A 17,112-nucleotide genomic window follows, 5' to 3' on the forward strand; every position below is an offset into this window, starting at 1 on the left:
TTTATCACGGGGTGTAATAGCATTTATGAGCATTTAAACATACACATAGCTTGAAATCCGCCAAAGAAACATACCGATACAATGCCAAAGCCGATACAATGCCAAAGCCAGATTTCCCCTTAAAAAATTAAGCCAGATTCCTCCCTAAAAATTTCAAAATCCCCCCCAAGGGGGGAATTCCTCCCCGGTTAGGAACCACTGCCATATAGTGTGTTCAATGTTTTAACCTTCGATTGCTTTCTGAGTTTTTCCCCGAGCATGGCGCAGCACCAATTTTGTATAGTAAAAGCAACGCTTGTTCTAGGTGGCAGTAGTTCTTCCAAACGATGTCGGCCCCAGTCTAGAAGGCATTCTTAGTACAGCCTGCTTGACGTTGTTACCATCAATTGAAGACATTGTCGATCTAGGAAATTTAAATGATTAGAATAGGTTTAGTGAAGGCATTTGCCAAGAACTCAAGCCAGGTAGCCATAACGTCCTGTTAAAAAACAAAAACAATGGTGTACAAGCTTGGCTATTCGCACATTATACTCACTAATCAGTAGGGCTGGGCACATGAGTACTCGAATCTAAATCGAGTATTAATTCGACTACCAGTGAACTCGGGCCATGGTGAATTGGGCCCATGGAACTCAGCCTACGGTAATCTCGGCCTTCGGTGAACTCGGCCTAAACCTAAGCCCCTCCAACCCTAATCTTGGGATACACCGAATTCACCATGTGTGATTGGATCCTTGACGTTCTGCACTCTTCGTCAACATTATACAGCTCCGTACGCCTAATAAAACATTTTATACATCCGACATACGATACCGCCCCCCAGAAGGAATAACATTCACACGACATATCCACCACCACCAATTCGCCAATAGCCATTCCCTTCAATTAATAATACAATTCACGACATTTATATTAATTTGTATTGACAAAGTCACCATGGGCCCAGTCACCGAAGGCCAAGTTCAATGGGTCGAATTCGTCATGGGCCGAGTTCAATGGTCACCATTAATTCTATTGATTCAAGCGAAGTAGATGGCTTTTTCAAGTAGGCCTTCTGAAATTATACGCTCTTTGCCACCAAGAGTACAGTTATCAATAAACTTATAATTTTTGATACCATTTTCCAATGTGGAAGTAGCATACAAAATACGTAGTACAAAGCTATTCACTTTAGTGGAAATGACACATCTGTGAAGTCATGATTAACCCACAGCATAATCCCAAAGTGCAATGAAATAGGTGTCGGTCGAAAATACACCAAATTATCTGTAATTTAGTCTGATGCAAAACTTGCATGGCATCATTGTATGTTCTTAGTGAAAACATAAAAGATACGTTTTCAACCTTCCATAATACTCATACTGTTTTGAGTATAACATGATGAGTGATTATCGAATACTTGACACTTAACACCAGATTCAGAATCAATCACTCTTCACTCAGGTGCTCGATTTTGCCAAGCCCTACTAATCAGAACAGAAGTGATGCGGCCAACCTGAGATATCTATAGAAATCATGCATACCAGATCAGCGCCACTGTGAATTATGGCACACATGGATTCAACGAAACATCGAGTCGTAGAGCTACAATATCAAAATATCATGCAGCAATTTTGAGCACCACTGGCGAAATCCTGATCGGGAACCACCGTCGCAGAGTCTATTTGCGCATCATTTATGAGACTTTTTTCAGGCTAATAAATCGCTGAATAATGAACATGAACAATCATAAATCATCACTACAACTTACATGATTCAACTTCTTAATCCATGGACAATGCACGACTGCGATGCGTTGCTCCAATGTTGAAAAGTACTATATAACATTGCCTGTTCCATATTTAGACTCGTGCTAAAAATGAAGCGATGTTGTATACGCAGATCCAGGTATGCCCCTGCCTCATCCGCATGACGAATCCATTGATAATAAGGAACAATATTGTGCTTTCTTATTCACGACAACATGACTATCAGCAATCAGTCATCCCTAGGCCCATCTACTTTGTGAATGTCGCTGTAATGTAGGCAATGATATTGCCGTGCAATATATTTTGTGAATGTTGGCACAATGTCTCCGTGCAATATACTTATTGGAAGGTAATGGGCGAAATATCTAAAGATCGATGTCAACTCAAGGTCCGAGAAGAAGTGAAAACTCAAATGGAATAATTATCTAGTTTCACCAATTTTAAACTTTCATAATACATGACGAGGAACGTGCAAGATATCCAATGAGCTAAATGCGACTATAATTTTTGCGACTAATATTTCTTACCAGGGATTTCAAGATATCGTATAGATAAGCTATATGTATATAAATTATAAGTTATCGTTATATTGCAAGTTATAAGTAAGCATTTTAAGTATGTTGCACTACGACATTGCCGACATTGCGACAACCCGTCTTCCCCATAAACATGTTAAAATCCATGTAGTTTATAATTGGTTTAGTGTTGGGGTATCATTAAATTAGGCTGAGGTTAAAGTTGGGTTAACTATAATGATTGTTCCTAGAATACCCTAACATTTAACTAATAATAAAGCCATACATTTTGACATGTTCACCGAAAGCCTCGACTAGTATCAATGGTTATAATGTTGTTGTGGTCTTGTGGACACAACACAAAATTACAACAAATACATTTATATACATGCCAGGGCCAGTCAATGGAATGCTAATATTCATTAGCATAGGTGCAACTATAGTTTTCAGCCACAAATTCAGCAATTTCGCATTCCGTAAAGGAACATCCTATAATATACTTTCAAATTATGTATCTACATAAACCACTGGCTAGGCTATAATACATTCATCGATGCTGCATCTGGTTTGCTGCATGTATCTTGCAGTCTTTGGAAATTCGTGTCAAACTTTTCATAGTATATACCGTACACATCAAACAGTAAGTTGGATATTACAACAACATGAAACCCACTGTGCTGCAAATCGAACTTCAATGATTGCATATAATTAAATATTATCATGATCATGCTCATCGCTATACTATATAGTATTACAAGTACTGCATAAGTTTACGATTAGCAGCGTGTCGATTAGTTTCATTCGTACATGATTAACCGCGGCGCAGACGTGCCACTAGAATGTTAGTGAAATTCATTACGGTTATCGCAGTTAATGATGACCGAAGTTGTTGCTGTTCAATAAATATAGGCAGTGGCTACCAGAGATGGCCAAAGTCCGGTTCAGGAGCCGGAGCCGGAGCAGGATTTTGATGAATTTTACTGTGGCCGGATCGGAGCCGGATTCTGAAACTGCCATATGAGCCGGATTTAAACAGGATTTGATATTCATAACAAATATTGGGTGATAAAGGTTCAACATATCTTATATTCAATGAAAAAAGCTGCTTAGATATTATTTCCGTAGTTAAATCACTGAGCTATATAAACACTGAAGTGCGCTACTCGCGATATTTACGTTGTCACTAGAAACAGTTGCATTGTGGGGAATAGGCTGGACGATTTAGTACAGGAGCTTATGGAAAAACGTCCAGTTTTAACATATATTTGATTCGTATTGGGTCTGTAGTATTTTATACGAATGGAGATTTGAATGAATAATCATCGTAACATTCAGGATTTGTTTCAGCCCAATATCTCGTGTTTATATCTGGGTTATTTGTGTATTTCGACATGTCAAAGATATAAGTGGTTTTGATTGTTCGTGGTAAAATAAGGTTGTCTATGTGTCATCGTATGTATTTTTTGTGGTTATATTCCTGATGTAGATTGCTTAACTCGTTGTATCCAGCATATTTTACGTGTACAGAAATACCCAAGCTGTCGAAAGATGTATAATGCCAGTTCAGTTATCTTTCAGATATATGTATCTATAGAAAGTAAAAGCATCTACGATTGCCACCTTGCAGTTATTATCGGAGCGTGCCTCAGAATTACCTATCCTGGATTCAAAATCTTCATACTGCAATGGAGCTGATGTGAATGCTGTAACTGCCAGCTACGTTGTGGCTGTGAATATTGCTGATGGAGAAAATTCAGCATCATGGGACATATCAAAAGGCACTGCTGAAATCAATTGAATGCCATTGTGGTTATTCTACGTATTTATTGTTTCAGCGTATTTAAATAAATCCGAAAAAGAGAAAGTAAAGATATGTCTGCTATGTGTAGCGATGGGGTAGTGACTTGTGTAGAAGTGACTGAATGAGTTCATTGAATGAGAGAAACAAGAAATGCATGGGTCCTTATTCAGATGTAGCTAGAATTGCCCAATTCACAGTGAAATTGAGGCTATGTTGGTTACAGCAATCTGTGTACTGTGGGAGTTCATAATAAATATTAATTTTATCGAATCAATACGGCACAAGATACAATCTAAATGGCGTACATGTATTTGATCATAATTACACCTATAGCTACCCATATACGTGTGTAGCCTACATGAAGCTTGGCTCGTTTTGCACTTTCATGAAACCAGAAATTAGATTAGATTTTCTAGTTCACAGTTTTTCTGCCCACGATACTTGCCTACCGTACTAGATGAAGCACTCGAACCTGGCTTTAGTTCAACCATTTCTGTGGTCACACGCAATAACGCGCTGTACTGCCTCGTCACACGAAATACCGCGCTGCACTGTCTCGTACCAAAATGCTGAACTTTCGTTTTCAGAAACACCAGCTTCAGTTATGAGAAACAAATTTTTAAATTTTTCTATTAAAATAACAACATAAAAAAATAGAAACAGAAATAAATTAATTAATTGTGATCGACTTTACGTCGCCTTCGGCGTAATTAACGGTGATCTGAAAGTCAAATGTGGGATAAGTTAGGGCTTAATATCTGCGAACGAGGTATAATAAACGAACCGATTCTGATCTTAGTTCCAATTTAATGGAATTTCTTCTCTTCTTACGCAGCACGGGCACAGTCACATTGAAGGCCACCCCACATTTCATCCGTCATTATGGAGCACATTACAGGATTTGCTGATGCCTCTACTTTTCCTCTGATAGCAGAAAAGGCAATACTAGTAAAGCCGGGCTCAGCGGGGAGTTTTCCATACCAGCGTCTTATCACACTTGGATGGGGAAGAGCAAGTTGAAAGTACTGACGCACAAAATTGTATGCCTTAGTGGAATAATACTGAAGCGTTATTGCAAATGATTGCAGTTCCTTGGAGTATTTGACTCCTCTTCCACCAGCTTGTAGCTTCATACGTTGCAAGAGCTCACTTGATAGACCACTGAATTTTTGTGACATTACCTCTACACACGAATCGCTTATCAAATTGTTCTTTTCAATAGATGCAATGACCTCATCCAGAGTTTTCACTTTTTTTGCAGACAGTATGTTCTCATTCTGGCTGCAACCAACCTCTTTTTAATTTCTGCCACCCTACGGCGTTGGTGTTGAACGACTTTTCGAGGAGACGTGAGCGCACAGTAGCTGTGGTCGTGAAGAACTACTTCAGGTTCAGTGGTTTGTGCTTCATAATGCCGTTTCTTATCTGGAACTGCAGAAGGTCTCACTCGTCCGTTATTCGAAGCCTGAAATTTGTGAATTTTATGTTAACTAGGGCTAAAATAAAGGTATAGTAATTGGAACTCAAACTTCATAAATATATAGTCACTGTCTAGTGTCTACCGCACCTTTGGCCTCATATATTTTGGAAAATTCAGAAATCTTGTCGGCACCGCATTCGTCTTTAAACGAATTTCTCCCGCCAAAACGGTAAATATCACTTTCTGAAAAATGATCAGAGCAGATGACCGATGATCTTGCTGGCTCCCAGTCTTTTCTTCTAATATATTCTATCCATCTGTCTTTCAGGGAATCATTGGTAGGAAAGCTGCGTTGTAGAGAACATTGTATCAGTTCACAAGTAATTCTATTATACGAAGCTCACCAAATTGACCATTCTTTGTTATGAACGATGATAAAAGTAGCAGGAACATATGTGAAATTATCTTGTTTGATTTAAATATATCTCTTACTTTCTACCCCAGAAGGATAAACTATTAGGTAACCTTTTAAATCTAAAGCCAATTATGAACCTAAAAAAACATCTTACGAGACAAATCGAACGTCTCGCACACACAAAGCTATAATGAACTCGACCAGGCAATTAGCAATTTGAACTTCAGTGTGAGCATCTGGCACCAGAAATATATAATTATTACTCAACTATATGCTGGACAAAACCGTGTGACCCTCAATTATACCTCTCCTTCTAGTCCTACCTCCAACCTTCACGACAATTTTAAGCAAGGATTGAGTACTAAGCTAGTTATTGGCTGAACTGCCCATACAGAATACAAACAGTGACCTGGCTGGTCATGCTATTACATGAATACTGATGAACTGACATGGTGCTGGGACTGCTGATATAGTCTGCTCTGATCATACCAACATCCATATACTTGTGACAAAATGTTCTGTTATAATTACACTTTAGCATTGCCTATTCATTAATGCTGTGGCTTATCTTGACATTGATTGACTGTGCTGGTCAGGAGATATTAAAAATAGAAACTGATGCTTCTAAGATAGTCTTGCTGCCCTGCATATTCTGCCATTCACTCACCGGTGAAATGTTCTTGGATGCCGACGCTTTACCAAAGACTCTTCATCGCTACTACCATCGCTATTACTTCTCATATATGACTCCGTGGATATCTTTTTCTGCCTTTTACTGCACCCATAGGCGCAACAAACACTAGCCTACCACCAAAACGAGATGTCTTCGACATGTCGAAATACACAGATATAAACACGGGATATTGGGCTGAAACAAATCCTGAATGTTACGATGATTATTCATTCAAAGCTCCATTCGTATAAAATACTACAAACCCAATACGAATCAAATATATTTTAAAACTGGACGTTTTTCCATAAGCGCCTGTACTAAGTCGTCCAGCCTATTCCCCACAATGCAACTGTAACATGGTGACAACGCAAATTTGCTTAGCCGGAGATGGCAGTAGTTCGGGGCTTGAGTTAAATGCATTCATTGCTATGGATCAAGCCCAGGCTGGTTCCGACAATAAATGACAACGTTGAGACCGCTGATACCGGTCACGTCGTTGAAATGGGTAAGCAACATAAGTAAAGTTTCTGCAATGATGAGATTACTGCTGGATGAGATGAGGACGAAGGCAGGCTCCAGCAAGCGAGCTGCAGAGCCTGCAGAAGTGTTTGTTTTCGAATTCAGTTGTTCCTCAGATATTGAGTCTTATACTTCCTGTTCATCAGCCATTATGGTACTTGATATCAGTTGTCAGGATGACAGAAAAGCGAGGTATCGGTATTGTTGCGGTATGCAGAGGTAACTGGTGGTTCTGATTTCTGATGTCATTTGGAATGATTGTGTGGTGTGGTAATGTATGATTAGTATGAATATATGCTGGCATGGTCAATTGGTCATGTTTATGATTTAGGAAACACACTAGAACTGAAGTACCACCTGTACTCTATGATTGATTGTGCACATCATCATGCTGATTATATAAAATTATATATATTTCCTATTCATTGCTGCTCTATTAAGTGATCATTTTGATTGATTCATCCATTTTGTTTGATACATGTCTGTTCTGTGAAAATTTAGTTCCATTCTTAAGTAGTACTATAGGCCTAGTTGTCTTGGCCAAGTCACAATGCACAATATCTGATTTTGTTGTTGGCATCATGGCATGCCTGGGTTACTATGTTTACCCTCTCCGTAAAGCAACTAAATTGCTTTCTCTGTTCTCACAGTCTTTTTAGCACATTTCCCCTGCCTAGTTCCTTCTACTCGCATTTATATTCAAGATATATACCGTACCTAACATTATTGATTCGAAATGTGATATAAATAAACCCTTGTAAGGCATTACTTGATACTAATTTGTTGATTATAATGTTCATATCTGTTTTGCAGGCTATATTTGATGTGAAATAGCACTAAAGCAATAGCAGGATTTTTTCGGATCCTAATTTTGTTGCTCAACTGTCGGACTCCGAAATCCTATTTGACTGTCGGATCAGGACGGATACGGATTCCCAAAATCTGGAATCCGCCCATCTCTGGTGGCTACTCGTCCGGTACCGGACGAAAAATTTCCCAGGCTATTCGTCCGGCACCGTGTGACGTAGGCCCGTTACTATGGAGACTGTATGCGTTTTTGACAGGCTACTGTTTTGTACATTATTTATTCGCATTTCTGGTTACTGATTTGAATGGTTACTATTACTGATTTTTATGCTCATACTTATAGCTCCGAGGGAAAGTTTACGCCATACTAATAATTGCAAATTGTTGTCGTGAAAGTACCAGAACTTGACGCCCACCTTTACCTTTACAAGAGATCTTAGCCTACGCTTAATGAAGTAAGAACAAGTAGGATACTGATCTGTATGCTCATAATTGGAGCTCCGAGGGAATGTTTGCGCCATACGAAGAGTTCCAAAGGGCTATCGTTAAATAACCGGATGTAGTCAGAACACGAACGATTCGCTGAAATTCTTGCTGCCTCCACCTATTTCTGAACTCATGCAAGCGTCGTTGACCTAACCAATTCTACGTGAACTTGTGCAGCTAAGACGGAATTTTCACCTCTGCTGTACTACGAGTACTCATACTTGATGTTGCTGCGCAGTAATGCTTGGAATACCAACTGAGAGAGACTGTGCGTCTTTATTTTCATACAACAGAAATACAGAACAAATGGACAGCAGCAATGATCATACAGAAAACATTTGCATGCACAGTATTTGGTGTCGGATAGGAGAGATCGATACAACTTTGGAAGTCCAGTGGTCTGATAAAACCCGCATGAAACAAGTATATGCCTACATCGTCTCTGCATGATTCGTCTGTAACGAATTGTAGTTGAAAAGATGAAGAAAAATTAAATGATAGTAGCAAATGAATGAATGAAGCAATGTCTGGGCGAAGTAGGGCAACTGTAAAACATTACGACGTTACACTCTAAGACTTTGATCAGCAGAGAAGCAATTTTGAATATCTTTACTGGATTGATCCTATTCAACCGACCTTGGTTGATACAAAACTCAACAATACTAAAATCACAGTATATGCTACACTGAAATCTACAAAAATGTGTTTGTATTGCTGTTCATATTAGTGATATCGATTTGAACTCCAGAATAATTGTCATCATCTAACCAAACTGCTGAAAGTCGTTGTCAATTTGTATGATGTTCACTGATTGCATACTAGAACTATTTGTGCAACGCACACGATCAGAGAAATTGGAAATTTTCCCATTGTCATTCGTCAAAGTAACTGTCGTCACAATACTCAGTCACTAAAAGACCATATACTTGTATGTGATTGAATCGCCGGCAATTAACTAGCTAAATCAAACCACTAAGAATTTTCACTCACTCATTGGATATTAAACAGCATCGCTTAATCGGCGTGGGTCGTTTTTTCTAAATACAAATCATACCCGTCCAGCCGAAAACAATTTTCACTCACTTGGGTAATGAAACCAGTGTGCAATATCAATACAAGATATTTTCCTCACACAAAAAATATTCAACTTCACTCAATATTCTCGTGAAACGAAACTATACAATGAATTCGTGTTTTTTGTATGACATGGAATTAATACCGACCGAAGTAACCGTATTGGAAATGACTTTCAAACAAACACACTCTACGTGGTTAACATTCTCATCGATTCCATTGTGATCAATGTATACTTCATGTGTTCTGGATTCATTTCGATATGGTTAAATATTCAACCTCGACAGATACGAATTGTCACATACTCAACTAATATCATACCAAATAGGTATTTACAACAACCAAGACACAGAAAATTTGTTTTGGTCGTTTCGATTTTATTACTGGAGGTACTCATCACTTCGCTTAATACAATCTAGATTTAAACTCCATCGAACCTTTGGTGTCTATCGTTTTGCTGGATACGCATTATGTCAGTGTAACAGTAAACAATTTTCACTATCTTGGGTTATGAACTCAGTGTGTTAGCGGTCATTCAATATTTTGTAGTATCAACTAGTTACTTTGTAGGATACGAATGATCATCCTCACAACTCTTACAAAAGTACGAAGGATATTTACATCACACAAAGTAATCGACTTTAGTCGATATCCTCACACTACGAACCTAAATGGTCGGTTAGACTCTACAAACTGTTTTTGATGTCACAAGAACATTTTTACACGAATGGTCACGCATCTAAATATTCAAATAATCCAACACACAACTATTGTACTTACAGAAATGTCATAGTTCTTGTAACAAAGTTGTATAAGTATAATGTTTATCGTAAGTCCTATACGGTCATGACATCCGTCCGAGTTTGACTTTTAGAAAACATTATATCGACATCGCGACATCTTTCAAAATTAAAATCACGGTGACTGCTCGAGAGACCTACCAATGATATCACAGTAATACAGTTACTTCCACAAAAGAGTATGTATTCGACTAACTTTCCACAAATCTAACGCACAAAACAATTTACTTTGCTAACGAAAAGTGCTGAGTCATCGTATGATTGTCCTCAGAACAATACAACTAAAACATACTATCATACGAAATGGTCGTTATAGTTTGTACACCAATGGTACATCGTACAAGTAACAAGTCTCGAGGATCAAGTTATTGAAAAAACGTTAAAGTGTTTCTCCTGCGCCGAGTGGTTATGTTGACGAAAGCGTATATTGTAATATCATGATCGATTTGCATTCGTTGGTCACAAACTGTCACTACTCTAAATAATTATTTTTCACTCAAACACAAAAGCATACTTGTCACCATTCGTTTTCATCAAGCACGAGTTCAAGAAACTTACTTACTACGACATGAATTGTTATTTTTATGTCGTGTAAATAGGTAATAATTAATTTTAGTAACACTATATCAACGTCATCGAGTTGTGCGAATAGATTTACATGTGGTCTTGTGGTTTTAATCGAAGCACTCAGCATGGTCTAATGTAGAGTCATCTCTATTGGACAGCAACTCAGTAATCGAAATACATGCATTAACATTTGAACAACGATCTTGTTTCGTCACGCGAAAAATATTTACACTGTTGCGACACTCTGATACTCTGCACAAGATGTTTAAATCCTTTTCACACTCATAATAGTACACTAACGGGATACCGACGTCAAGCGACAACGTTTAACAACTTTACTCACACTGAACATACGATACTTACCCAAGTAAAAATATCATTTTCGTTTGGACAACTGACGTTTACCTGGGTAAAATTACCATTTTCACTTGGCGGTCCACCGTTACCTGAGTAAAAACACCATTGTCCTTTGGAGATTTATCGTTTACTCAGAGTAACAATACATTTTCACTTTGAGTTCTATTCATTCCTGGAGTAACAAACCCTTTTCGTTTGCAAATCTATTTTTTTCCTTCAGCATTTTCACTTGGAAAAATACTTTTAACTAGAGTAACTAATCATTTTCATTTGGAAATATATTTTTTCCCTGAGTAACAACGCCGTTTTCACTTGGAAATCTATCATTTCCCTGAGTAACAATACCGATTTCACTTGGAAATCTATCTTTTCCCTGAGTAACAATACCATTTTCGTTTTGAAAACTGACAACCACGCCCGACAATTTGATATTTTTGTATTTTCTTACAACGGACAGCGACAAAATATACACCAACAACGACTCCGATACATTTCTGTAATCGCATATTCACTCGTTCCGGTGCATCCCATCAAAATCATCGGTTACCCGCATGCAATGTGTTGTTGTACATCGACATGTACGTTTTCGGAATTGGACAATAGGTTGCGATATGTCTGTGACGTCCGGGTTCATGCTTTGGGTTTTCCAGAGTCAAAATGTCGGAATAAAACACCTCCTCGACTTTGGTAATTTGTTGGTACACGGGTAATGGTGTTCGGAAAACGGTTGAATTTATGTTCCCCATCGTGCTAACAACTCCGGGTTACTTGTGAGTTTCCTCGCACATGTTTACTATATTGTGTCGTTATTGGTCAATCGCTACATTCAGTTTGAAATCGGGAGCTCTGATAAAGTATGTAACCGGATCCGGATATCAACTCTGAATCGATAAACCATTGAACAATATTCAAGTAAACATGTTTCACCCCGTGTTTCCACGAAAAAACACCAATGTACCATCCACACATACTTTGCGCTTGTTTGCCCACACAAGTAATCACGTAAACGATGTGTACATCTACATACAATGTGTCGGTATACAAACATCGGGGAATAAGCCTTCGATCCACAGACATTATCATAGCCGGTAATAATTTTGATGCAGATCGAATGTCATCAAGCACACCCGATAACAATGTCATACCAATAACACACATTGCAATGACTCTGAGTCTGTAAATTCAATCTGAAGCATGACAACAGACACACAAACATGGAACCGTAACATGGTTATTCGCACAACTACCTTCGACGGTGAAAGTGAACTGTACAGCATATACCAATAGAGCGTTCACAGTCAAATATGCGAACCGTGCACAATCATATACCCAGATTTTTGTTGGGTATGTACCAAATCACTACTATGAACAGCAATACAAACACATTTTTGTAGATTTCAGTGTAGCACATACTGTGATTTTATTATTGTTATGAGTTTTGTATCAACCAAGGTCGGTTGAAAAGGATCCATCCAGTAAAGATATTCAAAATTGCATCTCTGCTGATCAAAGTCTTAGAGTGTAACCTCGTAAATGTTTTACATTTCACGCATTCGACAGAGAGTGTGAACAGAGTTTAACACGGATTAAATGACGCCACCCGGAGTCCAAAGTGATTTTTGCGTACTGTGTAAGGTGCGTATGTTTCAATTCGCGGTCACAGAATCTGACAATAAAGTATTGCACAGGTTGTTAACCAGCATATGAAATTGTTGTTTCATCTTTAGTCTCGATAACCGGAAACAATTACATTTGTAAAATATTTTCTGATATCCGCGATACGCAGAGTGATTTGTACCAAGGTGGAATAATTTTCCAATCAAGAACATTTCAGACACGCATAGTTTTACAACTCAACATGTTAAAACCATGGTAGTGAAAAGTTTGTTGCTGTCATAATAACCTTTAACACAACCCCGGTCTAATTACGCCGTAATTTATTAATCAAGTTTTGATCGACTATTACAAATTCTCGTATGTCAAACCAATGTGTCAATCCTTATCTTTACAACATGATAACTTGCAATGTAACATCGGCGTTTGATCGTAGGAAATAAATTCTCAACTACATGGGACAGACATTCAAATCTCGTATACTCAAACATATTATGTTAATCTCAAATCGTGTGCACCGAGTAGTAATTACTTTATGCTACAGAATAAACCGAGTAGTAATTCCTTTATCTTACAGAATAGTAACGACTTTTACAGTTGAACAAAAAAAAAGACGAGTTGGCGGTATATGACTACAACCGAACTTGATATGGATTTTAGATTGTAGCGATTGTATGTACTCGCGTAATCTTGGCTACTTTCCATACGGATACTGTTGAGTTGGTTGGGTGAGTTACAAACAGATTTACTTGACTCTTGACAAGATTTTTCCTTGTTGACTTTTTGGAGTATGGCACGACATTAAAATGTCGAGACGTAATACTATTTCCGTTAGCTCAATTGCAACAAAAAATAACCAGATAGTTTGTTCAAGGTTTCGACAAATAGATTGAAAATATCCCGACTTAACTCATCGCGTCGCAATTCGATCGCGGTATGCACAAGTGGTTGTCAAGTTGGAAATATTTACAACAGCAGGCGCTATTTCATTTATTGACTCGATTGTGTGTAGTAACACATTAAAATATCGCGATGCCATATTGATATTATTTACCGAAACTCTATTTGACAAATAGAAAACTCAGGCGTGAATAGTTGTAAGGTTTCATTACTTGTTTCAAATCAATATGCGTATAATCTCGAAATGTGACTGGGTGAAAGTTGGTAGTCATGTTTGTCAATCCTATTTCAATTCACACTATGTCAAAGACAATATATTTCATTTTGGATTATCTGGATCTACCTTTTGTACATCTCGCGAATGGATTCCGACCCCGTACTATAACATTTTTAATAATAAGGACTCAAGGATTTTCAATCAATAATACCTGAATTTTTTGCTAATGCTAGAGTTGGCAAATGATTAGTTGCGTGTTTTTGTTAAGCTTTTAATTTCTCAGTAATAAATACAATGATTGTATGTGCATACTTGTGATTCTTGATTATTGTTGAGCAAGTTGGTATTGATTCAATCGGTGTGAAAACAGCGGCACGGAATGTGCGAATAATTCGATGCGGCTGAAAGTCGGCGTCAGTAATATTCAGGTTACGTTCGATTCAACAGATCGCGTTAAAAGGATTTCTCAAAGGATTAGAGTTTTACCAAATTAACACATTCAGATACGAATCAACTTGAGTTGTGTAGTGAATTTCATTTCAAGTTGACAAATTAACACATTGATTGAATATTCTCATGATCCTTATCACTCAACCAAAGTCGGCCACTATTCCAACGATGTGAAAACATTTAGCGATCGCGGGCAAGTGTCAAATTGTTGGTTTCCGAATCACCGTCTGCGAAGGTTGTGTTATTGGTTACTTATAGTAAAAACTATCAAAATATTACACTGTGGCGATTGGAATGTATGTAATGACAAGTCGCGAGAGATGGCTATGTCTTAGGTGTTATCTTGTGAGCGATCGCGGGGTTTGTAATATATTTCACACCTATTTGAAGTGTTAGTTTGTGAGCGTGGTTATTGTTGATATTCGAATCGCCTTCTACGCCGGCTCTGTGGCAAATTAAGTACCAAAACATTACCATGCGACTGATTCCTGCACACCTTCTTTTGCTGAAAGTACGATATGCCTTCGCAGCTTATACCCGAAAGTACGAATCATCGCCGCGCCCATAAGAATAACTATATATCGAAGTCGCAATCACCGTAAACGTTAGGATTACCTCGAATCGGTCATATATAATAATTTGGGATATACACAATAACTAAGGACCAACCACGTGACTAATTACCTGACATAGGACCAACCACGTGACTAATTACCTGACATATGTTCAACACCGCGCGAGAGAGGCCTATACCCAGGGTTGCCATCGACATGGACCAAAAAATAAGGACAGTCGAAAAATTAGATTAGCATGCAAAAGCGTTTTTGTACATACTTTGTATTTATACGAGCCGTGGCATAAGCACCGTAACTGCCGCACCCAGACCCCCCAATTGGGGGGGGGGCGAGCTCGAAGGGGGCCCAAAATTATTTCGTGTATTAGCATAAATAATAGAGTATTTTTTTGAAAATTTATGAGAATACCGTGAGAATACATGACAGGCGAATCACCGCCACAGCCTATAGCAAAAAGGGCGAATCACCACCACGAGTTTTCACGGCGAATCACCACCGCCGAGAGGGGGGGTCTAAAAAGACGAGTCACCACCACGAGCTTCCAGGCGAATCACCGCTGCACCCATAGGAAGGAACCCCATGGCCGCCCGCGAGAGATCGTACTAACTACTGCAGCAGTTTTTGGATTACACAATATCACTGAAGTTCCCGCTGGCGGGCAATGCCAACTTTGAGAACTATGACATAATGACAATGACTTTGGCTGGGCTGAATTTGATTGTGAAGTTGAATTATGCAGTGGCGATATGTTGGAATTTGGTGAAAAGAAAAAATTCAGGTAATTTAGTGTTATGGTTATACGCGCTAAGATTACCGATAGTTTTGTCTTGCAGAGACTTCGAAAGTTACTGATTTGCTTGGCGCTGGTGTTCGTAATTCAAATTGCACCAGTATGTGGATGTGATGCGCAAACGAATAGTAACTTTTTTTGCCCCCGACTGTTTGATGGTGTATAGCGGTGTTTCCAAATATTTTCTTACATAATGTGTACGTGACATTCACAAATTCAAATTACAAGCAACGCCATAGCTGTCAGTGTGATCACCAGTGAACTCAGCACTTGGTGAATTCGGCCACGCGAATTCGGCACTTTGTGAACTCGGCCCTCGGTGAATTCGGCCCTCGGGAAATTTTGTAGTAAATTGTATTAACAACTAATAATATTAATTATTAAACAACTAATATTATTATCGAGTGATTTGTCAATGTTGTACGTCAGGGCATGCGTAGATCACACAGTCGCGGCGTGATTAGATCGCAGATTGCGTAAAGTTTGTGGGGCTGAATTCACCAAGTGCCGAGTTCACTGGCAACCGTCAGTTTTCATATTCTTGATTATAGTATAAGTATAGGTTTCTAGTTCCGGCGTTAAAATGTAGGCGTGTTGCGCTACGTCATCTCACCGTCGAATACTTTGAGAAGGAAGAAGTCAATCAATATTTAGATTTTTCGGAATCAGTGCGACAGTTACATTCGATTATTGTATAATATTTTAAATTTATCTCCCCGCCCAGTAGCCTTGTTTGTAGCTAGCGCTTCCTTTGTGATCCAGAATGTTGTCTCATAAGTGACATTTTAATTGCAGGAGATACGTGCAGTGGTCTGCGAAATTCAGAACGACACGTTGATGCTTCATCCATCATGATTGATCTGAAGCCCTCTACATCTATAACTGATGTACGAGCAGCCCTCGATGCAAGTAATCCCGAAGTTCTGGTCTTCCTGCCAGCGAAGTATGAAATTACTATTTTTGTGGCACATTGGTCGGGAACCACTGATTCATATCATCAATTTAAAATTTCAGGTCGCACAATCTTTGAACAATGAGGAAAGCGGGGCTGAACATAAGTCGTATCATGTTCATCTAGCCCAGCCAAGGAAAAGCTGATGAAAGCCACTTTCAAAAGGCGTCGGTTAGACAGAAGCCTGCAACATGCAAATTGGGCAAGAAGCGATATGATAGGTTTGATTTATGTTTAACGATAACTGATAAGATTTCAGCTATTGGAGGGAATGAAGCTGATTAACAATGGTCTAGATCAGGGGTTCTCAGCCCTTTCTTGGCCGTGGCCCATTTTCCGGTTTGAAAATGTGCTGTGGGCCACCTGTTATCTGGAGTTATAATCCTGATCAATGCGTGGAAATCGACATCGCCGATATGCCTATTCCTCTTA

The 17,112-nt window shown here is 38.7% G+C and overlaps 2 long non-coding RNA genes across 2 annotated transcripts in view; one reads left to right on the plus strand and one right to left on the minus strand.

Annotated features, from left to right (window-relative positions):
• Positions 1-17,112, plus strand: part of LOC145456251 (uncharacterized) — a 248,805-nt gene that overhangs the window by 79,824 nt on the left and 151,869 nt on the right. The gene's annotated exons all lie outside the window — the stretch shown is intronic.
• On the minus strand, positions 228-2,601 carry LOC145456594 (uncharacterized). Its single transcript, XR_013920657.1, has 3 exons — positions 2,206-2,601; positions 1,751-2,155; positions 228-403 (listed from the first exon to the last, which is right to left on the minus strand). It is a non-coding gene; the product is annotated as an uncharacterized LOC145456594 (long non-coding RNA).

The sequence above is a fragment of the Botryllus schlosseri genome, chromosome 14, assembly GCF_051294905.1.
Source record: "Botryllus schlosseri isolate E-star chromosome 14, Bs_hap1, whole genome shotgun sequence".
NCBI lineage: Eukaryota > Metazoa > Chordata > Ascidiacea > Stolidobranchia > Styelidae > Botryllus > Botryllus schlosseri.